The sequence below is a fragment of the Acipenser ruthenus genome, chromosome 20 (genome assembly GCF_902713425.1).
Source record: "Acipenser ruthenus chromosome 20, fAciRut3.2 maternal haplotype, whole genome shotgun sequence".
NCBI classification, from domain to species: domain Eukaryota; kingdom Metazoa; phylum Chordata; class Actinopteri; order Acipenseriformes; family Acipenseridae; genus Acipenser; species Acipenser ruthenus.
The window spans coordinates 71,595-97,630 of record NC_081208.1 but is presented as its reverse complement, the minus strand read 5'-3'; the positions used below and the strand labels follow the sequence as shown (position 1 = coordinate 97,630).

The following is a 26,036-nucleotide window of genomic DNA, read 5'->3' as shown; positions in this document are numbered from 1 at the left end:
AGATGATCATGGTAACAGCAATGGCAGTCATGTGAAAATATTCCTACCCAAGAAGCTGCTCGAATGCCTCCCGAAATGTTCCTCTCTTCCCAAGGAAAGGCACCGCTGGAACACCAATGAGGTAAAAACCTTTCATTCATAGAGCTGTAAACACGGTGTGTGTGCTGGAGAGGGACAGGGCGCTGTACAGGAGCAGGGTGCGGTTCATCAGGGGCTCATAGTGCTGTAAACACGGTGTGTGTGCTGGAGAGGGGAGGGGGGCGCTGTACAGGAGCAGGGTGCGGTTCATCAGGGGCTCATAGTGCTGTAAACGTGTGTGTGCTGGAGAGGGGAGGGGGGCGCTGTACAGGAGCAGGGTGCGGTTCATCAGGGGCTCACAGAGCTGAGGAGTGTAGCTATCCTGGAGTAACTGCACACTGACGCCACAGTGTTCACAACTCACAGAAAGAAAGCAGTGTGGCTCCTAACAGAGTAACTGGGACCTGGGTGTGTGGCACGCAGAGTGATGATCTTGTTGATTTAGCACATGGCCGTCCATGATGTGCTTATTGGTCTTTTGAAAACGAGGCGTTGCGTCCCGTGCGTTTTGTAGTTCCTGCTCAGCGATTGGGATTGGTTAATGGGGCACCCGTGTGCTTGTGTTCTATTTTGCTGGCTCAAAGACTCTGCTAGGCTCTGTTATTAATGTTCCTTGGGTACATATTGGGTACAAAGCCTGCTCTAGTGTGAAACTTAACATTGATTATTCTCTGTGAAAAATGTGATTAAAAAAATTAAATATAAAATCAAACTGTTTAGCAGGGATTAAACTGCACGGTTTAAAACAATATATATGTGCGTGTGTGTGCACATGCGTGCATGTGGGGTGTGCGTGCATGTGGGGTGTGTGTGTGTGTGTGTGGGGGTGTGTCTGTCTGTGTGTGCGTGTGGGGGTGTGTGTGTGTGTGCGTGCATGTTGGGGGGGGGGGGGTTCAGACTGGATCAGCAGCACACAGGTCAAAGAACAGAGTAAATAAGACGTGTGCCTCTCTGGTGATGTGGACAGAAGGGGAAGTCTTGGCAGGAAGTTCCATACAATTCCTACGTTTTTGAAACCCAGAGTAGAGGCAGGTTTGAAAGGGCTGGGGATAGATTCATAAGAAATCTGGGACAACACGAGACCGCGTGTTCAGCGAGGAGCTCCGATACAGCTGTTCATTCTTCTTACCAGAGAAAAGGGCTCTACAGATGCAGGGCCTGTAGACACAGGCATGAGGGGAGCATGCTGGGAAGCACTGCTCAGCTGCTAATGATGGAGTGTAATGTGTGCATGGCTCATGTCGACGTGGAAGGCAAGTTACTGTTTGAACAGAACAAATGTAGAAATGAACTCCACACTAGTCATCGCCTTGCTGGCAGAGTTCCCCTAAAGGTGCACTTTTTGCTCAAGAGTCAGTCTGCTTTTTAAGAAGTCCTTCAATCCTGTTCTCTAGGGCTTTTGTTTCAAATTGGAATGTCATCCTTTATTTAACCTCTGGCATGTTGCCTTAGCTCTCCTCTCCTCTCCTCTCCTGTCTATCCCTCTCCTCTCCGCCCCTCCCCTCTCCTCCTCTCCTCTCCGCCCCTCCCTTCTCCTCTCTATCCCCTCTCCTCTCCTCTCCTCTCTATCCCTCCCCTCTCCTCTCCTCTCCTGTCTATCCCTCTCCTCTCCTCTCCGCCCCTCCCTTCTCCTCTCTATCCCTCCCCTCCCCTCTCCTCTCCTCTCCTCTCCTCTCTATCCCTCCCCTCTCCTCTCCGCCCCTCACCTCTCCTCTCCTCTCCTAAATTGCTCCCAGTCGGTGTCTGGTCATCGCGCGCAGTCTCCTCTTTTCTATTAACTTTTGTTTTGGGGGGATGAATTGCATTGCTGTCTGTCTCTCTGCCCTTTAGTCTGCATTTGCAGTCATCGTTCGCATGCCAGGACCAGCTGAGCTGTGCAGAGAGAGCGAGAGAGAGAGCGAGAGAGAGATTGATTCTGGCACTCGTTCACTCTGGGGCTGCTTGAGCTTCAGATGCAGAAATTAGATTGGGAGAGACAGAAAGCAGCAATAAAAACCGCATCATCATTATCATTGTTTGTATAGCGTCTTCGAGGGGTGGGGAGTTGAATTCGGTGGTCCGCGCGCGTGGCTCTTGTCCCAAACCAGGTGCTTTGTATTTTGTTAAACCTGCTGAGATTAATGAAATAATTAAGCATGTCATTACACAACAAAGTCCTAGACTTGGCGCGCCACAGGTGGAGCACCGCTGGTTTAGATCATTAAAAAGGAGGATTTCAATTTGACATCCGTCACACAGCGAGCCTTTGTGTTTCGATCCTCTGCTGTGGGATCAATTTTATAGACCCCTGTCTTGTCTCAAGGCACTAGCAGATAATCAGTGAAAAAAATATATAAATTGAAAAGTAGATATTTCTCTTTGGTGAATATCGATGAGTTCTATCCACGAGGAGGGGGGGGGGGGGGGGGATTAAAAAAAGCCTTTAGTCTTGTTCAGGATCGATCTAATACTGTGTATTAAAATACTTTCTGGTATATGCACCATATTGAGGCCGATATAAACTTTCATAGAAAGTGTCCACTTTAAGCTGTGTGGTATGTAGGAGCTGTTCTATATAAATACATCTATTCAGTGTATGAATCTAAGCTCTATAAAGTGTATAAATTAGGCGACTTACTGGGAGAGGAAACAAATAGAGAAATCTGACCAGAACACACACAACAAACATTAAAAACATAATCTGAAGTCCAGAGACTGCCACCGTTCAAATCAGGGGCCCTCGACAGATAACGCATCGTTCATTCTGCCTTGGTTTTTTTTTTTATTACTTCTCAAACGATTTGATAAGCATACTTTCAGCTTTAAAGTACCCTAATGTCCCACTTACAGTTTGATACATGTCTTACCATATGAAATGTTGATCTGCGTTTCCTGTGCTGCTGAGCTGGCATCATTTTGTCTGTGCACTTCATTTGAATGTGAGTGTGTTGGGATGTGACGAGAATCCTTGAGTTCTGAGTGGGTCTTCTTTTAGAAACCTGTCAGGAGAGGTACGGCAAAGGGCCAGGGCCAAGCTTCACCGGGAGAGCAGCTGTGATGAAGACAGAGTGATTGAGGACGGGGGTACCCAGACGCAGGGATAGCGAGGACAGGAATGTGGAAGAGTGAAGTCACAGGGCATGAAACAGGCTTATTTAGAGCTCTCTGCTAGGTCGGAGGAAGAAGGGAATACAGCTACGCTCTGGTAATAACACCATTCTGTGTTGCATGCTGTCTGTTAATAAAGGTAATGCAACCTAACCCTCGTTACAGTGAGCGCATGCTTTGGGGTTCAAGCCACACAGACAACACTCGCACACAGAGAGTGAGGCTGTTCACACAGGGCTGGTCGGGTGTTAGCACGCGTTACTGTATCCAGTGTTAGAGCCATGCATCATGCAGCCTAATGAAACGGCCCGACAGAGCCTTTTAGGGGGTACTTGTGCCCCTCTGCTATCTTAAAGCATTCCTTCCCTGGTTGAAATAATGAAAACAGGGCCATACCATATTTTTATTTATTTTTTGTCCCCCCACAATTCATCAGTGTTACAAAAATGCACCGTTTTCCCGAGAATGGATTTCTCAGTATATGCCTGTTAAACGTTCCTCCTCTTGGGTTTTGGGCTACAGTTTCAGCCCCTGTTGCGCTGTTCGGAGTAAGAGAGATCCTGGGGGGTTTTGGGGGCGCCATGTCGGTAACAGGCTTGTATCGCTCGCTCTCTCTTGATTTCTTGATTTCTCCACCATGGTGGTAAGGTTTTGAACGGCTGCTTCAGCTGTCTTGTTAGCAGTAGTAACAGCAAGAAAGGTCTAACATGGACTTCCCCTGGACGGTGTAGGCGGTCACAGGAACACTCTGGGTTAGATGGCACATTGACCTTTTTCCCTCTTTTATCCGAAGCTCCCAAAGAGGCTTTCTTTGGAAGGACGTCTCCTCCGATGCCCGCTGGAGAGCCCTGCGCGTCTGCAGCAGCCAGGGAGCGGGGGCTGTGGAGTGTGAAAATGTCAATAGCACTTTGCTTCCTGTTGGTAAATGGTTCTTGTTGAGGATAATGGCTGTGCCAGCTAGTAAAGTCGAGCGAGAAGAATAAGAAGGCGGGGGTGAGGCGTTTAGTTAAAGATACAGACAGCACTGTCTCGCCATCATCTTCAGTTGAATCGTAAGCTGGCATATCTACCTCATGCACAGTTAGAATGCTAAGCTTGTTACAGAGCAAGCAAAGCAGGGGAAGGTGGGAGTGCCAGCAGGATAAACACAGAGCCCTTATGTAAGGGTAGTGTGGAACAGAACGCTTTCTGATGGACAGCAGTAGTTACTGTAGATCCATCTCTTTCTCTTAAAGTTCACTCATGTAGAACAGTCGATGAAGCCATCAGCAGCTCATTGAGCTCCACTCTATAGCTCTCGGAGGGTTTTAATGGGTTTGAAAAGACAACAAGATCAGACGATAAACCAGGGCTGTCCAATCATGGATCTGGAGAGGATCACCTCCACCCAGCCGTCCACCCAGCCGTCCACCCAGCGGTCCACACTGCCATCCACACGGCTGTCCTCACTGCCATCCACACGGCTGTCCACCCAGCCGTCCACCCAGCGGTCCACACTGCCATCCTCACTGGATGGAGGGTTTAATTGTTTCAGATAAAACCTTTAGAACAGGGTTTGTAACCTATGACCAGGCGTGGAGGGGCCAGCTTTAGCCCCCCCCGTAGTCTCAAGCTGAAGCCACTGACACAGTTTAGTTCTTTCCCCCTCTGTATAACTCTCTTTAAGAACTCCCTGGTCTGCAGAGTTAGGCCAGCCAGTGGCAGTGCTATAGAGAGGCGGAGTGGCTCTGATCTCTAGAAGGAGGCGCGGTCCCTGGCTTACTCAAGCACAGCCCTGCTAACTGAGTTACGAGGCCTCCTGCCACTCGGGTGTCGTGCTTACATGAAGTATTAATTGCGTTTTACAACCTGTAGCAATAAAACGCGAGGAGTGTACCTGAGACACAGATGCCCGTTCACAATTGCCTGACCCCAATTTTTACAGTTCCAGGTCACTGCTCCTTCTCCTGCTGCATTGTAAATTGAACCCTGCCTCCCTGCTTGGCAAGTTTTTTGATTTTTTTTTTTTTTTTTCAGTTTTCTTTCCTGTGTGTTCAGTGAAGCGCGGCAGGTATTATTATTATTTTTTTTCTCTCCAAAGATGCGACGGAGGGGGGATGGAATTGTACCTTTCACACTGAACCCGAGAGGCCAGGCTTCTGAGAGACTTGTCCGTAATGGACTTTTGCAGTTTGTTTACATCCTAGACCCAGCAAGCAGTGTAGCCGCTGCTGCTGCTCTGTGCCTCCGTGAGGGGTTTGCCCAGTATTTACGTGATGATGAGGGTGGTTGTGAGTAAATGCCAGTTCAAGTTACAAGCGAGTGGGATCAGGGAGCCCGGGAAGCAGCAGAGACAGCAGCACATGCATTACTCCATTATTTACACGGCCCAGACAGCACATGACATCTGTTCAGTAAGCCTGAAACTGCTTTCACATCACTCAACGGGACTTGAGAATGCACAACGCTGTAGGTGAACAAATGTTCTCCGACAGCGCAGTTTAGCGTTAGAACTGTGCGTGCGATCATCCCCCCACCGGACTCTCTTAATTTGAGAGGTTTTTATTTTTACTTGATCTCTTTCACTGCGTTGGATTATGCTTTAAACGACGAGGCTGTGTGGGCAGAATCGATACTGTATGAATAATAAGTAATGCATCACAGATGAATGCTTACTTTGTGTCAATTCAATTCAGAACTTACTACAAAAACAGTACAGACAGCTTTTACGTGTGTGTGTGTGTCATCCTCTTTCTGTGGTCTGCAGCCTCCCTCCCTCGTTTTGCACTCGTCTTTTTGAGCTATAGTTAATTGAGGAGGAGAGCACAGCGGACCTCTTTGGGTTTGGTTTGGATGTCAGTCCATCTCTCTCCTCTTCTCTCTCCCCCTCTCCCTCCCTCGGTGTTGATTCGAGACAAGACTCTCTGACCCGAGCGCTTCTCTCTAGTAATAGTTGAGTTTTATCCGAGTATTCCTGTCTTCCTAATTGGATTCAGCCTGAAAATAACTGAGATAACCTTCAAAGCTGGTGAGCCTGTCCTTGAAGGAAGGCTGAGAAGCAGGAGTGTTCCCTGGCTCAGCTCCGAGCTCCGTTGGGCCTGCTGTTTAAAGTTAGCGCGAGCTGTCGCTTCCATTCGGTAGGCTTGGAGCTCCAGTGGTTAAAGAAAGGTGCTTGATACCAGGAGGCTCCCAGTTCAATCCCAGCTCAGCCACTGACTCCCCCTGTGTGACCCTGAGACAGTCGCTTCACCTCCTTGCACTCCGTCCTTCGGATGAGACGTAAAACAAACAAGGTCTTGTTGGAAGTGACTCTGCAGCAGCAGATGTGATGCACAGACCCAAGGTACTGTGCTCAAGACGGAGCTTTCCCAAAGTGAGCTAAATTAATTACGCGTTTCATTATTCTTTCGTTTGTTTTTTTCCACGCTACCTGCCTCTGATGAAGCTATAATTAGCCGTTTCAAACCAGGGCCGTTTCTTAATTGAATTATATTTTTCTGACGTTGAAGAAATGAGCTCAACACTGTTTTCTAACTATGCAATCCTTAAAGGAAATGGATCTCTGTACTGTGTAAAGGATGGAGGCACTGCACTGCACAGCGTTGGGTTCATGAAGACATTCTGTCTGGAGACACGCCTCTTTTTAAATCCTTGCGAACCACACTGCGGAATTAGGACCGAAACAATTGAGAGGATTCATTCTGCGTTTACAGTAAAAGGGGCGCTATTTAAATTACGATCGGGTGAGAGACTCGGTGAACCTGTTTCACTCTCGCATGACATTGTTACTGTTACTAAACTGCTTCATATTTTTATTGTTATTGTAAATGCCAGCAATAAGCTAAACAGGTCTTTTCAAAACATCTTTATTTGTAGACTGAACTACTGTGTCAGTGGAAGACTGAATGTGATTCTCACAACTGCACTCGCCGTTTGGTTTTCTGAACTGTTGTAATATAATTCTTGGGTTTTCCTGCTTATTTTAATGCCAGCAATGAGCCAAGTGATGTCTAGAAACATGATGACAGGTGTGGAGCGTCTTCAGGAGCTTCACTTACTATTATAGCAACAAGAGTCTGATTGGGGGAAAAAAAAAAAAAAAGAATTGTGGTCATATTTATTACATTTACTTATTTGAACTACCAACGTTGTATTTATGTTCAAATGCCATATTTAAATACGTTGATAAAAAGTGGGAAGAAATGGCATTGACCATTTTTGAAAATCGGAATTTGGTATTCCCGAGAATGGAACAGTACCCTGCAGATGGTTGCAATTGAAGGCAGTGCAGACGCCCGTGTTTCACGCAGTCGTATCAAGCAATGTTAATGTTAAGTGAAGCATGCAGTCTGTATCTGTGAGAACTTCCGACGGGGCTGCACAGGATCAGAGGAGGATTCAGAATCAGAGGCAGAGCCACAATCAAGGTCTCGTTTAAAGGAAGTTGTAAAATTGTTGAGATACTTGTGTTTGGAATATTGTTTCAAAATTGTATAATGCAACACAACACAGTGTGCTGAAGTCCAGCTCAGTGGTCTTGTTTGTGTCGACTGCCCCAAATCTAGTTCGAGTTTTAAATGCATGTTTTTTTTGTTGTTGTAAATCGGGCGACGTCAGGCTTGGCAGGATCTGGTTACGGTTTGAATTGATGACACGTATTTATTTCTGGTCCTTAAGGAGTTCCTGAGACCTGTATTTCTTTGACAAACAATAGCGTGTGTGCTGAGCTTTCACTTTTGTTTTCATTTATTTTTTTCTCCCATCGGCTCGCCGCGCCGAGATGGATTCTGCTTTCAAGCACAGCCCTAATTAGCGTCTCCTGAGTTTGGTTTGACCGCTGGTTTGTAAGTGGCCGTAGGGGTCGTCCGAAGCCCTTGGAGGTGAGTGGGCTGTAACCGTCCTCCGCCTGCCAGTGACCCGAGTCCGAACCCGCTGGGGCAGAGCCGGGCGTAATGGCTCTGTCTCTGTTCCGTTTCCGCTCATTAGAGCTGCATTCAATCCTGTCCTTCCAGGGAACCTGGAGTTGCCATCGTTAAAATTCCACACCGCTCCTCCCCTCTTCGAAGTTTATATAGTGGTAAGGAAATTCTCCGCCAAACTCTGCTCCTCGTGCTGTACGTTTCTCAAAGTCATGTTTACATAATCAGCAAGTGTTCGGAGCAGCTTAGCAGCTTTAAACAGCGAGAAGCTGCTCTTTCATACCGGGCCGAGCAACAGGGGCTGCAGCGGGGAGCTTGCTGGGGGCTGCCTCTCTCTCTCACACACACACACACAGATGCAGCTCTTCTTTAAAAATCTTTATATTCCATCGGCAGCTTCAGACAACCGCTGTGCATTGGAGGCAGGGTTTAAAAATAACCTCTCCAACCTGGTGCGATTTTTAGTTTTTTTTACAATGTTGTCAGGGGGTCTGTAAGCAATCTAACCACTGATCCGTAACAGCTGAATATGTGATATGAGTGAGTGCGGGTGCGTGTGCGTGTGCGTGTGAGAGCTTAGCTGGTTTCTCTATTTTCCAGGTAACTCTAAAGGCAAATTCAGAAGGTAGAAATGGCAAGTTTCCCATACTGGTGCTGTTGGTGGTAAAGTAAATTCTCCCAACCTTTGCAAATCTGTTGCTACAGTGCAAATAGGAGGAGGGATGTACATATAGTGTGTGTATAAATATAATGTGTGTGTCTGATGAGAATTGGTTTTTAATAACCACAGCTCAGCTGCACTGTCAGTGATTGCAGATTGACTTCACTCATCAAGGCTGTACTCTCTCTGCTCGATAGACGAGGTTTATCGTTTTGCTTCGCGTCGCTTGCTTGTTGCTCCTGTCCCCCTCCCCCCAGAGTTCCACGCTGGTACATTAAAATGCATCTCCTTGCACGGCGCGTGGAAGCAGTGGGACTGTGTTGAGAGAGAGGCTCACACTGTATTCATCAGCCTGCTTTCTATTGTACACTGTGCACACAAAGACATCGTCACATTTTCAGTGCAGGCAATTGCCTTCGTTCAGTGCTGAAAGCTCAGTAGGAGCACTTTACTATAAAAGCATATTAAGTGATTGAGAGGGGAGTGCGTGCCTTAGAGGAGACATCACTAACAAAAAGAAACCGACGAGAGAGGCCCAGTGGATGCGCTGCTATTAAACTTCATCAGGTGGTAGAACCCACAAACTGCTCATGTATTGCAAACTCCTGTGTGCCGAGCCTCTGGAGCAGTGCGCTGCGTCTCTCCACAGAGCAAGGGGCAGGGTTTATTTGAGTGCTCAGCCCACACTCCCCCCACACTGCATCCACACTTCAGCCACACGCAGTCATTACTCTCCCACATGGATTATTATTATTTTAACTAAATGGACTCTTAGGATCCCAGATTGTGAGTCGAATGCTGACTAGTTCCTGGGCAGTTTTAAAATAATAATAATAAATAGGATAATCTGCAGCTTCGACGTCTCTAATGGAAAGATATGTGAAAGTGATTCCTGATGTAGTTCCTTGTTGAGAGACAGCACGTGTGTTCGAAGGCTTGCTGTATATACAGGCTTGCTCTAGGAAGTATTTTGTAAGCTGTATTGTAATAGGAGCATGTATAGCCTTATGTGCATCTGTATTTTATTGTACTGTTTCTGTAAGAGGCAGTGTACTAGCTCTCGCTACCGTGCTGTATCTCGTTAGACATTAGAGTTTATGATGCAAACATAATGTGTGTGTGCACGTGTCAGTGTGTGCGTCTGTGTGTGTGCATGTGTGTCAGTGTGTGCGTCAGTGTATCTGTGCGTGTGCATGTGTGAGTGTGTGTGTGTGTGTGTGTGTGTGTGTGTGTGTGTGTGTGTGTGTGTGTGTGTGAGAGAGAGAGATTGCCATAATGTTTATAAAGAACTTGGCTGATCAGTTAGAGTAATTCCCAGTTGTCAGAAGCAGGCTGTTTGAAGAGGACAGACAGCGTGGCTTTGTTTGTTTGTAATTGGAAGCAGCATATTAAAAGGCTTTAGCGTAAACAGATGATACTGTAAGAGAGCTCTGCGTTGCGTTTATAAAAAGCAAAGGAAGGTGGGGGGGAGATCTCCCGATGCCTCAGTGACAAGAGTATGAATTGCCTTCAGATTCCCTCCACCACTGGCTAGGACACACGTAACTACTCCGGTTATAGTTTAGCTAAAATTGCTTTTTTAATGAAGTGCTCCCTGCTGATCTAATCTTTTTACAGTCGGGTGGATCTGCAGACTGGTGGGAACAGGCTGTTCCAGTTCCCCCGACCTGTTAACACGTCCTGTTTTCAGACGGCTGTTTGCTGACATGATGGCTGTGCAGCGACTGAGTCTGGCTCTCAGAGCGGGGCTGGAGAGGAAACAGGAGAACGTGCTGCAGGAGGAAGCTATCTACATTTTAATACCTGGATCATCACGCTCCGAGCAAATACGCTTGGGCTGGATCGCCCTCTTATCCACCCCTATTGGGCTGCATTAAACGTGCCTCTTCGTTTAAGATGAAATGTAATTTTAAAAGCGATAGGAAATGGTGTAACGTGTACTTCCCCCCCCACCACTAACCCAAGAATTCGAACCCTGGCCCCCAGCAGATGACAAACTGGAGCCTCTACCATGAAGCCCCTAGCCCCCCCGTCCCCACCTCCCTCTATCTGGACATGCAGTATGATAGCCGATTGAAATCCCCCCTCCTCTCAGGATTGAGATGCAAACGCTGTATATCCTCAGGAAAAACCAGTAGAAATCCCCTTCAAGGGAGAGGGGGTTCCGGGGAGTCTCGGTGGACTGGATGCTAAGGGAGGTCTGAAAGGAGGCTCTGTTTTTATGGGAAGCTGTTCAATCCGCGCTGTTTGGAATAATGCTGCCTGGAGTAAGCGGGAGGAAGCAGCTGCTAATTCCAGAGAGCCTGATCCGGCACAGCAGCGGGTTCCCTTCCACATCACTTACTGAAACACAGCCCTGAGCGCCACAGGCACGGCTCGCAATATTCAGCATCAAACAAGACAGTCACTCGCAAAACACGGCGGATGCTGCGTGCATTTTAATAATAATCTTTCTCGTTCGTTAACATTCGTACACACAGATGCATACTCCCACCCTACTACACACACACACACACACACACACCGAACCTACTACACACACACGCGCACACACACACACACACACACACACGCACACACACCCTCCTACACACACACACACACAGGTGCAAATCCAAACATGTTTTGCTTTTTTATTTTATTTATAAATTTATTTGTTATTTTGTAATAATTGAGCGCTCCCGGATTTAGTCCCATGATCATAATATTGATGAGGTTCGAACAGGTTTATGCTAAGTTTGTATGTGAAGTGCGACACACAGCACTGTTTTTTTTGGCAGGCGAATATAGTCATTAGCAGAAGCAGATACAGAAGCAATGGTTACCTACGCGAGTCGTCCAAAAACCCGAGTGGCTTCAGGATGCTGATATGGCAGCGAGCTGGCAGTGGTGTTTGAGAACGCCGCACCAGAGGGAAAACTGAATTCAAACCTGCAGTGAGCTTCGTGATTAAAAATAAATAAATAAAAACCAGCAGAGGCAAAACTGGTTCCAAAGGTTTACCTGTTTTAAATTCAAACTGTGTGCGGTTCTTATTTAAACGAATCCCGTCGGCTCCAGGAACTCCACTCCACCCATTCCAGCTCCTGTTAACCTCCATCAAGTCCAAGGTGCTGGACTCGCTGTCTGTGTGTGAAGAGAGCGCTCTGTGGCTTTCCGTCTGCCTGCCTGCCTGCCCAGCCAGAGCCTTGAGGGTAACCAGCCAGTGACTGGCAACGCGTTTTGCAATCCTTCGAATGCAAGATTCCCAGCATTAGTTTCAATTCAGTGTTTGAGGAGAGCTTTGGCTGAGCCCGCTGAATCAACACTGTGTGAAACTGTTCCTATCTGTCCGCAGTGTTGATAAAGGGTTAATGGATGAACCGTGTATTTCATCAAAGATCAGCGCTCCAGATAAGCAGTGTGCTGGGGTTGAAGCTAGGCCTGTAATTTGATTAACAAAATATTTCTTGAAGAGAGCAGCTTGAGGTCTTGCGTCAGAGACTCCTCAAGCTGTTAATTTAAATGACACAGCAGCTCCCTGCTCCTCACAGACAGACAGCATCGCCTGACCCTGACACAGCAGCACCCTGCTCCTCGCAGACAGACAGCATTGCCTGACCCTGACACAGCAGCCCCTTGCTCCTCGCAGACAGACAGCATTGCCTGACCCTGACACAGCAGCACCCTGCTCCTCGCAGACAGACAGCATTGCCTGACCCTGACACAGCAGCACCCTGCTCCTCGCAGACAGACAGCATTGCCTGACCCTGACACAGCAACACCCTGCTCCTCGCAGACAGACAGCATTGCCTGACCCTGACACAGCAGCCCCCTGCTCCTCGCAGACAGACAGCATTGCCTGACCCTGACACAGCAGCACCCTGCTCCTCGCAGACAGACAGCATTGCCTGACCCTGACACAGCAGCCCCCTGCTCCTCGCAGACAGACAGCATTGCCTGACCCTGACATCAACACCCTGCTCCTCGCAGACAGACAGCATTGCCTGACCCTGACACAGCAGCACCCTGCTCCTCGCAGACAGACAGCATTGCCTGACCCTGACACAGCAGCCCCCTGCTCCTCGCAGACAGACAGCATTGCCTGACCCTGACACAGCAGCACCCTGCTCCTCGCAGACAGACAGCATTGCCTGACCCTGACACAGCAGCAGCACCCTGCTCCTTGCAGACAGACAGCATTGCCTGACCCTGACACAGCAGCACCATTGCAGTGAGTTCTCCAACCAGCAAACTTTCAGCAAATCACGAGACACCTGCTGCTCTGTGTTTGGTTTGCAGCAATCTGTCTGTCTTTGGAATACAAAGAAGAATCTCATGCCCCGGGATAGTTTCTGTAATGCCTCGTTTCAAGGATGTGAAGAGCTTTTCTATTGGTCTGGGTGCTCCTTCAGCACGTCTCATAACATCACAGGGGTGACTTGAGTAAAATGCATTGGCTAGTGGACCCCAAGGAGCACTTAGGATTGGGGCTCATCCAGTACATCGTTAAAAAATCCAGCTCATTAAACAGCTCTGCACACAAAAGATGTAACCTCTGTCTCAGCCTGCTTTTAAAGGGTTAAAGAACAAAAAAAACACAGTGCATTGTGGACCTGGGGAGCGGAATGGCATTATTCTATTGAGTTGTAAATGCAAAGTCTGGCAATGCTTGCCTTCCTCAGTTATTAATCACGCGTTCTGATGTCTCTCAGTGATTTTGTGTTGTTGTGTTTTAATATTAGTCATTCCCTCCTGTTTCATCAGGTGAGTTTGCCACCCCCCCCCCCGGTTCGGTTGGTTTAGTTTAGCAGACGAGGAATGAAGTCATCACTCATCTTTACTGACAGCGCTCAGGCTTGGAGTGAAAAAGCCAGATTTGTGTCAGTATTTGACTGGCCTTATCTGAATTGCTGAAGCTGAAAATATGCTGTAGCGTACGTGGGCCTCTGTACACTAAACCATGCGTGTTCTCTGTGCAATAAACCACGCGTGTTCTCTGTAACGGGAGACGGGCCTCACTTGTTTCCTTTCTGATTTGTAATATTCCAAATGTGCAGATGTGAAGAAAAATGTACAATTCAGTTCCCCCTGTGCGTCTGCCAATTCTATTTGAATACGGTTAGCTCTATTTTAATGAAGTATTTGATCTGGAATGGCAATAATGAGCTGGCAAAGGCTGTGTGCGATATGGAAGCAGAATGAACTGGCGTCTGTGTAATCTATTGATTAGCATTCAAACGCAGCGATGGCAACTGTTAATCAGTGCAAGGTATTCCAGATTGGTATCTTTAAATGGAAGTGTCAAGACAGGGCCCTGGAGAACTAGAATAACTTAACTCAAGAGTCTGTCCTCGCGGCTGGGTGAAGGAGAAAGAAAGAGAGGGGCAAAGAAATGGGCAGAGTGTTCCAAGTGGTGTTTCAATCTCTCGCTCTCTCATCCTTTCTTTTTGCTAGCACATTAATAAAAGGACAGAGGTGTGTTTTTTTTTTTTTTAAACTCTTGCATTATTTTAATCCAAGCCAGACCTTCTGTTCGCTGTATAAACTGCTTGTTTCTGGAGGAAGTGAATTGCATCTTCACAGGCTGTCAGGTGCGCTTGTGCATCAGACAATGCGACTTCCTGCATAACTGCTGGTCAAACCAGGGGCAGGGCTTGAGTGATGTTGGTTATGCGATACCTGCAGACACACAGATCTGGATCTTTAGATTGTTACTCTTTTTCTTTCGCGGTTTTAAATCCCTTTTCTTGGCTAAGCTTTGACCAGGCCCACTGAATAACACTGTGTGAAACAGTTACCCATAATATATCGCCACAGTATTGATAAAGGCTTCACAGAAGAATCACATATTTGATCAATAACGTTACTGCGAATGTAGCATTCCCTTTCACCTGTATGTGTAGCATTTCTGACTCCAGTGTTAACTGTGCTGTACTGGGCTGCCATCGTGTATTATCTTGGCGTTGCTCCATACACACGGTTTGGTTTTATCTGGCTGGTGTAGGTGTGGAGCCGTGGCACTAGATCTGAACAAGTCATGAAGGAAACACACTCGATGTCTGACCCTGACACAGCAGCACCATTACAGTGAGTTCTACCAGCAAACTTTCATCAAATCGCGAGACACCTGCTGCTCTGTGCTTGGTTTGCAGCAATCTCTCTGTCTGTAGTATATGAAGAAGAAAGACCATATCATGCCCAGCGAGCTGTTTTGTTTTTTTCTTGAATAATTGAATTGAAAAACCAGCTGAAACATTAATAAAGTGTGCAGTCCGATTCACCTGCAGGCGTATGTGGCTGGCTTTTAAATGAGCGGCGAGGCAGCCCATGGGGTGCTTTCTCTTCTGATGTGAACACCTGTGCAAGCAGGGAGCCGGACAGGTTTAGAAGCAACAGAGACAGAATTATCCAGAACGCATTTCATTAAAGAAAAGCAGGAGCCAGGCTGGAAGCTGCGCAGAGCGACTGCCCATCAAAGGACTAAATATGGGTCAAAATAATACTTTGTGGGAAGGTAATCTTGGACCTGAATTTGCTCCAGCTTTTGCACGGACGTTTGTTAAATTATTAATCTCCACCTGCTGGCGATACAGGCCCCTTCTGATAGATATATATATAATACACACACACACAGAATGGCTCGTCCTGTGTTTGATGAAACTTGCTTGTGACATTTTCCCTTACAAATTATTGATAGGCTCAGAATCCGGCAGTGCGGCTATATTGAGGAGCCCGCTCGCCTGTCCATCCACCTGTATAGCACACACTGTCACATTCCCTCACAGTGCAGGTGCTGTGCTTTCTCATCATACTGTATAGCACACACTGTCACATTCCCTCACAGTGCAGGTGCTGTGCTTTCTCATCATACTGTATAGCACACACTGTCACATTCCCTCACAGTGCAGGTGCTGTGCTTTCTCATCATACTGTATAGCACACACTGTCACATTCCCTCACAGTGCAGGTGCTGTGCTTTCTCATCATACTGTATAGCACACACTGTCACATTCCCTCACAGTGCAGGTGCTGTGCTTTCTCATCATACTGTATAGCACACACTGTCACATTCCCTCACAGTGCAGATGCTGTGCTTTCTCATCATACTGTATAGCACACACTGTCACATTCCCTCACAGTGCAGGTGCTGTGCTTTCTCATCATACTGTATAGCACACACTGTCACATTCCCTCACAGTGCAGGTGCTGTGCTTTCTCATCATACTGTATAGCACACACTGTCACATTCCCTCACAGTGCAGGTGCTGTGCTTTCTCATCATACTGTATAGCACACACTGTCACATTCCCTCACAGTGCAGGTGCTGTGCTTTCTCATCATACTGCTGGGGCTGTAGTTTGGTTTTACAGCTCTGATTGGGGGTGTCCTGTTTCTAATTTGCCTTGCTGAGCGGAGTGTTCAAGTACAGCAGCTCTCCCCACAAGAGGGTCACTCTGGATTTATGTTTTATTTATAGGATTTGCGTGGGACCTACAGGTAACTCGCACACATGTTCTGTTTCTTCTCGCACTAATATTCTGACTGTTTTATGTAATTCAGATGATGCTTGCTTTTCCTTGTTGAACAAGCACTTACGCACGCACACACACACGCATGCATGCATGACACGCACAAAGCCTTTTCTTTGCTGGGAGACGGGTTGGCCAGGGTTTCCTGTATCAGCATTTACACTTACATTTATTTATTTGCTGGCTGCAATCTATAATCTCACATAGACTAATGACAGAATTGTAACTGGCTGTGCAAGGAGCCTCCAGTAATGAGACCCGGGGGTATTGATCCAGCAGCAGCACCCCGTCTTTTCAATAAAAAAGAACGGACTGTTCCAGGATTTTGTTTCGGCCCTCCCGATGACGACATGCTCCAGTCGCTCTGCTTCCTGCCTGGGATTGATCGCTGGGAATCTCAAGGTTATCGGATGAGCTGATAGACATGGCATGGAGCAGCGATAGTGAAACTCAATACCTGCACAGAGAAAGAAAGAGAAACAGAGAGAGAGGACAGCAAGCATGCACAACTGGAAGTTAAGATAAAAAATGTGTCCAGTCAGTGAGTCAATGCAAAGCCCTCAAACAAACGTGTCTGTGTGATCCTGTGACAAAAAATAGAGCCTTTCACATGTGCTACCATGCTGCTAAACAAACGACAGCATAGGTTTTGAATGGCTTTGCATAACGCTCCCTGGCTGACACAAGACCGCTTTCTACACACGATAACAAGTCCTTTACAAGGAAAATAAATACCACTTACTCCAACCTGGGATTTAATTCCACAAACCACGAAAAAAAGAGCAGCAATGAATAGCAAGTATTCACTTAATTAGTCAATCAAGCCTTTTTTTTCCTTACCCACTCTGTGTAGTTAACGGCTACAAATGAACGACACAGAAATGAAAAATAAAAATCTTGATTTCTAATATATTAGAGCGTGCATCTTGCTTATAAACAAAAAATGAAACATGGCCATTGAGGATAATAATCAGTGAGTGTGATAGCTTTGGTCTGCTGATGAAACTTTCATTTGTGCTTCTTTAGCAGTCCCCCAGCGAATGTGCTTTTTCACAGCGAGCCTGGGAATTTATCTTGCTTTCAGGGCTTTGACTTGGAACAGTGTTTGAAGTGGGGAAATTCGAAGTGTGAAATATGAAAGGGCTTTTTACAGCATATGGAAGTCTTGATTAAATTTACCTCATCCATTTACTGTTTCCCACACTCAGAGCAGGGGTAACTACACGGTGGAATGGGAACACTCTGAATTGCTTTAGAAAACCGCGCTTGCATCATCATCTTCGTCCTGTGATTTATTATAATCTCGCTCTTGGTTTATTATAGTCTCCTTGTTCTTGGTTTATTATAGTCTTGTTGTTCTTGGTTTATTATAGTCTCGTTGTTCTTGGTTTATTATAGTCTCCTTGTTCTTGGTTTATTATAGTCTCGTTGTTCTTGGTTTATTATAGCCTCCTTGTTCTTGGTTTATTATAGTCTCGTTGTTCTTGGTTTATTATAGTCTCCTTGTTCTTGGTTTATTATAGCCTCCTTGTTCTTGGTTTATTATAGTCTCGTTGTTCTTGGTTTATTATAATCTCCTTGTTCTTGGTTTATTATAGTCTCCTTGTTCTTGGTTTATTATAGCCTCCTTGTTCTTGGTTTATTATAGCCTCCTTGTTCTTGGTTTATTATAGTCTCCTTGTTCTTGGTTTATTATAGTCTCCTTGTTCTTGGTTTATTATAGCCTCCTTATTCTTGGTTTATTATAGTCTCCTTGTTCTTGGTTTATTATAGTCTCCTTGTTCTTGGTTTATTATAGTCTCCTTGTTCTTGGTTTATTATAGTCTCCTTGTTCTTGGTTTATTATAGTCTCCTTGTTCTTGGTTTATTATAGTCTCCTTGTTCTTGGTTTATTATAGCCTCCTTGTTCTTGGTTTATTATAGTCTCGTTGTTCTTGGTTTATTATAGTCTCCTTGTTCTTGGTTTATTATAGTCTCCTTGTTCTTGGTTTATTACAGTCTCCTTGTTCTTGGTTTATTATAGTCTCCTTGTTCTTGGTTTATTATAGTCTCGTCATCCTGTGATTCATTATAATCTCGTTGTTCTTGGTTTATTATAGTCTCATCGTCCTGTGATTCATTATAATCTCCTTGTTCTTGGTTTATTAGTCTCGTCGTCCTGTGATTCATTATAATCTCCTTGTTCTTGGTTTATTATCTCGTTGTTCTTGGTTTATTATAATCTTGTTGTTCTTGGATGGAGATCTTTTCTTTTTCAAATACACTATTCTCCTGGGCTGTTCTGCACTTGCTAGACCCGCGTTTTGTTGTTTTCAGTCATGGTTGTATAAAATCAAACCCATACAGCTGCCCTATAAAAGTTTGCAACAACAGTTCATTTTGCAGTCCCCCGTCCCCCCCCATGCTTTTCCCGTGGTTATACTGTGCAATTACCATGGCTTGACATTGTGGTTTTTGTTTAATGCTTTACATACTTTCACTGTTTTATTACACATTGCAATGCTTTTACTATTGGAATCTTTTCTAATGGATTACCAGACAGCAGATTTTTTTATAAACCCTCATTTAATATAGAGCCCCTACAATAGTATGTCTCTCTCTCTCTCTCTCTCTCTCTCTCTCTCTCTCTCTCTCTCTCTCTCTCTCTCTCTCTCTCTCTCTCTCTCTCTCTCTCTCTCTCTCTCTCTCTCTCTCTCTCTCTCTCTCTGAATCCACTGTAACATGCTGCTGTCCTATCAGTCACTAATCTGCACACAACTCCCCGCACTGTGAAAGATGAAGGAGGCTTAGCAGATCCAGGTCAGGGTAGTCAGAGCTGGTCTGAGGGGTTAAAGGCTTAAGATCTGCTAATGGAGCACTTTCCGGATTCACTCATTTATGCAAATATATTCAGGAGCATCGATAATCCATCTTTTTACTTTTCTTCCAAAATAAACATTTCATTTCACCCTTTTAAAGTACAAGGGACATGTGTCCTGCAAATACAATGATGCTAGCTTTCTTATTTTTGCAATGAGGCGCAAGAAAACGGTTTAAAATGTACCGACAGATTGGATCTGGTCATCCCAATTCTCCTCGTGATGCTTGAGGCGCTCTCCTTAAAGTGCTAGAAGGGGGCATGCGAGTCTCATTCCGTGCAGGGTTTGGGGTTTTTGTCTGGGAGGACCTCGTGGTTTAGATCAGTCTGATCGAGAGAGACCCCCTGCACTTCCATTCAAGCAGGCTTGTTTCAAAGCAGATGAAGACCACCCTGCTTCTTGAGGAGGGGGAGTGAAAGGAGACGCTTAGTATTTGGGGGTTCTGGCCAGGCCACAGCAGAGGCGAGAAACCGTTCAGGAGACCTGCGATGCCGACAGGCTGTATTGCTTTGTGTCTCGGTTTATTTTTATAAAATGCAATTTGTGAAGAATTGAAGTGATGAAGTGGCCAGGGGTGAGAAGTGGCTGATTTGATGACAGAGGGGACAAGGTGTTGGCGAGTCCCGCAAGGGCAAACGCAGCCAGGGGCAGATTTCCAGATCTCTCCCTCGGAGACGCCAGCCTTCGATCTGAGACTGAAGAAAGGCTGCTTCACCCCGCGTGCCATCCAAGAAAAGAAAAAAAAAAAAAAACAGGCGTCTGCACATTTAGATGCGGGTTTGTTTATTTGCTTAATTAAATTTTTTTAAATTCCGGGCTGAGACACCAGAAGTCCCAGGGGTCTGTTAAAATGATCTAAACGGCACCGCCTTAAAAACTGCACCCCTTCCTTATCGCAGGACCCCTTTTAGATACATGTGTGTGCAGGGGGAGAACAGAGTAGCACTAACAGGGTTAAAGGTTGCTGTACAGTATTGAAGATCCAGCTCAGCGTTTAGGTAATTATAACAGACACTCATTTGAAATGGAAATGATTTTCTGTCATACCTGACCTTGACTGGATTCATGTTCTTCTATTCACTGCGCAGTGTGGGTATTGTTATTTAATTACAGGCACAGTGCAATCAAGCTTTCTGCATTCTCCCCTGTCTGTCCCTCATGTTGCATACCCCTTATAAACCAGGCTGTTAAATTAAGAGGAGTTTCATTTCATACAGAGCTTAATAAGGGCAAGGGGAAAAACGCTGCTCCGTGTCTCGTGAAAGAACGAAGGTTCCATCAGCAGCACTTACAGACCTGCAAAATAAACTTCAATAATAGCGTGAATGCAATAACCAGCCACCGGATGGCACAGAGTTCAAATCACATTCGACTTAAACAGTAGCGCCTTAAAGGGGATGTGGTTTTAGCCACAATAGACCGTAGGGGCTTTGCTGCAGAAGCATGCATGCTAACCCCTTCATAATTATTATTGTTATTATTATTATTATTATTATTATTATTTATTTCTTAGCAGATGCCCTTATCCAGGGCAACTTACAATTGTTACAAGATATCACATTATTTTTACATACAATTACCCATTTATACAGTTGGGTTTTTACTGGAGCAATCTAGGCAAAGTACCTTGCTCAAGGGTACAGCAGCAGTGTCCCCCACCTGGGATTGAACCCACGACCCTCCGGTCAAGAGTCCAGAGCCCTAACCGCTACTTCACACCGCTGCCCCTTCAGGGCCGGGCTTGTAAACATCTTGCACATCAACGCAGTGTCATTGTTGTGACTTTTTAAAGGGCAAGGAAAAAACAGTCGGTGCAAAGTCTGGTTCGAAAACTACTTGACGAAAAGCCCTGACTAGCGAACGCATCTCCACAGATAAAGAGAAGCTGGAATATCGAGCCGCCAAGGTTAGCTTTTCCTTTAAGTGCTGCTGCACACCACAGGCCTTTTGTGAGCAACACTGCAGAGAAATGAAACATTCATTCCACTCCGTTCTCTGTGAAAGGGAAAGAACGGGTGCTGGGCTTTGTGTAGGAACTGAAGGAGTGGGCTGGAGTGCCGGGGGAGCGAGGCCTGGGGTTTTATTGTTTTAAAAACCTGGGGGAAAAAAAAGCAAGCTACAAAAATCTGCGCTTATTGTAGCGGAGCCCCGTAGGAAAGAGATACTCGTTTTACACTTGCTTTTATTAGTTTCAGTGGGTTAGCGTGCTACAGTGGGGCAGAGACGATATCGATAGCACTGCCTCTGAAGGATTGCATGCTCCACGCTGACAGAGCGAGGGGGAATTGATTCGTACTGCAATGTTCAAATTGCCTACATGCCTCCCAGCTCTCGATACACAGATGACAGTTTCATTATGAGAGGAGTGAGGTCCCTGCATTGAAACGCTGGGTTACCTTCTAGCCTGGAGCTGGAGCTGGAGCTGGAGGAGATCAAACCTGCTGCCTCAGGGCAGGAGCCTCCCTGTCATTTACTCACAGCTCTTACAACAAGAAAAGAAACCAATAGACAAACATTACACAAATATTTCCCAAAGATAATGTATTCAAATTGCTTATTGTAACATTAGCAAGGTTAATATCACTCGCATGTCTCAATTTTTGTTACAGTGCAGTATCGAAGTGTTGTGACGTTATGAAAGCTCCACACTGCACAGCAGAGTGAAAGCACAATGCATTTGACTGCCCTTCTAATCCAGTTTCACACAGTGCGAGAGCTTTGTGTTTTAATGCCTGCTTTGCCAGGTTTCTGGTGAACTGCATAATGCTGTCTCCGTTCCTGCTCGGGCTCTTTGAAGCGTGTTAAAAGGCTCGAAGTGTCTTCTAAAGGAAGTTTCAGGGATGCTCGATGGTTCTTTAGTGTTTCAAGCTGAATTAAATATCAGTGAAAGGCATTTCAGAGCATTCTCTCTTTCTTGGCCTGAGAAGAATGACGGGTCTTTATGTAGAGTGTGTTATTTGATCGTGGAAGGCAGCTTGTGTTTTTTTTCTTTAAAGACGATAACGGCCAGCACTTTTGATTCTGTGTGACACTTTCAGAGGACCAGAGGGCAAAAGAAAGATACGGAGAACGTTTTCCCAAGATTTAAAGAATTCATTTTCAAAAACGCGTGACTGCGTAGTTTCTTATCCAGCAGAATCGGTTGATATGTTCCAGCCTTGTTTGTTTTAAGTGTTACTTGAAAGAGATCTTGACTATCGGCAGACCTGCTCTTTCATAAGCCCTATCAAGAAATAATAATAATTCAAAATAAACACAGATCAAGTGGCTTCTGGTGTAGGTATGGTGTCACGTCCTCTAACTCCAGCTGCTTGACCTGAAGTGCTGTTTGTTTTGGGTGCTGATTAAGTTGTCTGTCCCCCCCCCCGTCCCCCCCCCCCTCTCGTAATTTGTATTTTATTTTAAAGATTGATTTACTCACTCCAGCTCCTTCCTCTATTTTTTCCAGACTCGTGCGTCCAGACGCCATATTGGATTTCTTGTTATTATTGTGAACTTGACCCCTGAACCCTGACTTCCTGCATTACCTTGGTAACCATTTCATTTTTTATTTCCTTGCATTTAAGATTTTATTTTGATTTTTGAATTTAATTTTTTTTTTTTACTTATTTGCATAATTCACATGCATTTTATATTTAGTCCATTAAACATTTCTCTGTAAGTCTGTAAAATCAATAACCGGTAATTGTAAAGTAAGCACCCACAGTAGAAAACATTTCATTTATTTTCTAGTATTAATATTATTTATTATGTGTTGTTTTTTCTTGCATTTCCTTTTGTTTTCTGTTAACCTTGTGTACCTTCAGTTTGCATCATTCTCAACTTTAGCCCAATAAACTATTTATAATATTTTAATTTCTCGTCTTTTATTGCTTTTTTTTGGTTTTGTTGTGTTTGTTCATTATTTAACATCTGTGCTTTTTCACTTCCCCGATTCCCTTTTTTTCATTTGAATACTTGTGTAAATGTTCACAGCATTGCTCTGTTTTCACAGCTCAGCAGTTTGACAGCGTCCTCCCTTATTGCTCCCCATTCTGTGTTACCAAGAGCCAGACTCTCACCGGCCAGGAAAGGGTTCAATGCTCATGTGCTCTAACAGGTTATTCAGACTGAGCAAAACATTTCAGAGCCCTTTTCATAGAGGAACTGAGCTGTGAGTGTGTGTGTCTGTGTGGGGGGCGAGTGTGTGTGTCTGTCTGTGTGTGTGGGGGGCGAGTGAGTGTGTGTGTGTGTGTGTGTGTGTGTCTGTGTGGGGGGCGAGTGTGTGTGTGTGTGTGTGTGTGTGTCTGTGTGTGTGGGGGGGGCGAGTGTGTGTCTGTGTGTGTGTGGTGGGGGGGCGAGTGTGTGTGTGTGTGTGTCTCTCTGTGTGTGTGTGTGGGGAGGCGAGTGTGGGCGAGTGTGTGTCAGTGTGTGTGTGTGTGTGTGGGGGGGGTGAGTGTGTGTGTGTGGGGGGGGGAGGCGAGTGTGTGTGCCTGTGTGCGAGTGTGTGTCTCTGTGTGCGAGTGAGTGTGTGTGCACCTGTGTCTGTGTCTGTGTGTGCGAGTGTGTCTGTCTGTGCGAGTGTGTGTGTCTGTGAGTGAGTATGTGTGCACCTGTGTGTGTGCCTGTGTGTGCGAGTGTGTGTGTCTGTGTGTGTGCATCTGTGTCTGTGTGCGAGTGTGTGTGTCTAGAAGTGTGGTTTTAATCTTTACCTTTTAATGTGCTTCAGTGTATACTAAAGTAGACCGTGGACAGTGCTGTAGTATTGCACTCATGATGGGTAGCAGTGTCACTCCCTACAAGCCCTGGATGAGGTAGCGGTTTCATGTTGGCTGCCCTCCTTTGGTAAATAATCCACAAGGCTGCCCTTTCATATTTACACCGCTCCCCTGCTTTACAGTGCTGTTTTCCAGTGGAGTCCGTCCCTGACTTCTAAAACACAGCACAGTGCTAGGCAGGGGGATGCAGTAACGACTGCAGAAAACAAGATCCAGAGTAAATCTACCCTCCGCCCCGGGGCAAAAGACTGAAAAGCATCTGCCAGCGCAGAGACTGAAGGCGCCCAGCAGCGGGCATCTCGCTGGGTTCCCAGTACGTCCAATTAGAGACGGGATCGGCGTCCGCGAGATTGGAGATAAACTGGAGGGCGTGTTCAAAATAATGTCATGTTTCAGATCCAGTCTGCCGTCAAGCTGCTGCGTGGGGAGTAGCTTTTAAAATCTCATTTATTTCAGCTGCGCGGGTGACAGGACTAGACAGAGGTCATTTGATTTGGTTTTGCTCTTCCAGGGAGGAGGGGGTGGGGGAAGGCCTGGAATGTGTCTCTGAAGAAGCGGCACGGTATATATCTGCGGAGGAGAGCGGAGGACAAAAATGAATACAAATGGATCCTGCAGTCCCAGAAGGACAAGCTGCAGCTCGGAAGCACATTCTATCTATCTATCTATCTATTTATTTATTTATTTATTTATTTATTTATTTTAGTCCTCGTGGTCTAGGCAGACCTTTAAATAAAAATGAAAAAAAACATTCTGGCTTCAGCAGTAATGTACCAAAAAAAAAAAAGTGTTTGTGTGCCACGAAAGAGAAGTAGCCCCTAATCCTTAATTAACACGTTCTTTAATTACAGGGGGGGGGGGGATTAATTAAAATATCAGCCTGAGCTATAGGGGGGGGGCGGAACCAAACCATGAAAAAAGAATGCACACACTGGGAAGGTGCAGGAGAGGCTGCTGATTACAGTACACAGTTTGGAGCCCGTGGTGAGAGACGGTCCTCTGGTAATGAAGTCATCAGCGTTCAAGCCAGTGAAACTCAGGCCTCTGATCGCTCTCAGGTTCGTAAACCTCACCGCACGGGAGCGCAGGTCGCCGCAGTATCTCTCTGTAATTTCAGTTTGGATGTTCCAGACAGACAGTCTGGTGTGGTGTGTTGGAAGGCGAACGCTGTTGCTGCAGTCCAGCGTGTGTTCCGCTGAGACCTTCCTGAAATAAAGTGGAAACGGAGCTGGCAGGGGCTCGGTAGATCGTTCCCATCACAGTAAAGTAATCACGGGCGCATGAAATTGAGAAAACAGGACTCTTCACAACAACCAATAACCCGTGCCTGTGTCGGTGATTGCGCACTGTAACATCACACACAGGCTCAGAGTGCTGTTTTAAAAACCAGGCGCAGTCCTGCATCCGTTTGGGGATCCTTTAAAATAGCACCCTGATATTTCTTCCCCCCCTGGATCAGCTGTAGTGGTGTAGGGGTAGCGCTGGCACCCCTGTGTATCTGATGCACAGCACGTGATTCTGAGAGCTGGGTTTAACCACAGAGGGGGGCTTTCAAATCTTCTTGTATAAAGTCTCCAGGATGGGGCGACCACAGCAGACGACGATACAACGTGAGCCCTAATAAAACTCCCGACGCGTTGAATGAAAGAGGCTTGACTCTGGATCTGCTTCCCCCTCATCAGTCAGATCACACTGAAGAGGCAGATCTCTGAACACAGCAAAGCCACTCCACTCCACAGCAGTCATTCCAGTTCAGTCACATCATAGATATCCTGTCAAGCTGCAGTGATGCCCCCTCCAGTTAAACTGGCTGCATCTTTAAAGCATGTCTTGGGGGGCTTATTCCAATGTGCATCTAAACCATCAGTATATGTTTGCACAGTATTACAGTGTGAAGGTAGATCACACAGTGCGAGTGAGTTTATTTTCTCCTTATTCATTTTGTTCTCATAGAAGAATGCGGGAGGCAGGGTTTGCACACTACAGCACTACTCCCGTGCCCTTTCCATATAAAAGCATTGACATTTTACTGAAGTCTTTTACAATTGTGTTTTATTTATTATAACTGGGAGTGCTGGGGTGGGAGGGGAGATAAAGAAAACTAGAGAGAGAGACTGAAACCCACTTCATCCTCCACTGTGAGAGATACAGAGAGCTGAGAGAGAGACTGAAACCCACTTCATCCT

At 45.9% G+C, this 26,036-nt stretch overlaps 1 non-coding gene across 1 annotated transcript; it reads left to right on the top strand.

Annotated features, from left to right (window-relative positions):
- LOC117971272 (uncharacterized) lies at nt 1–22,948 on the top strand. Its single transcript, XR_009307824.1, has 2 exons — nt 1–121; nt 22,542–22,948. It is a non-coding gene; the product is annotated as an uncharacterized LOC117971272 (transcript).
- Nucleotides 22,949–26,036: the final 3,088 nt, after the last annotated feature.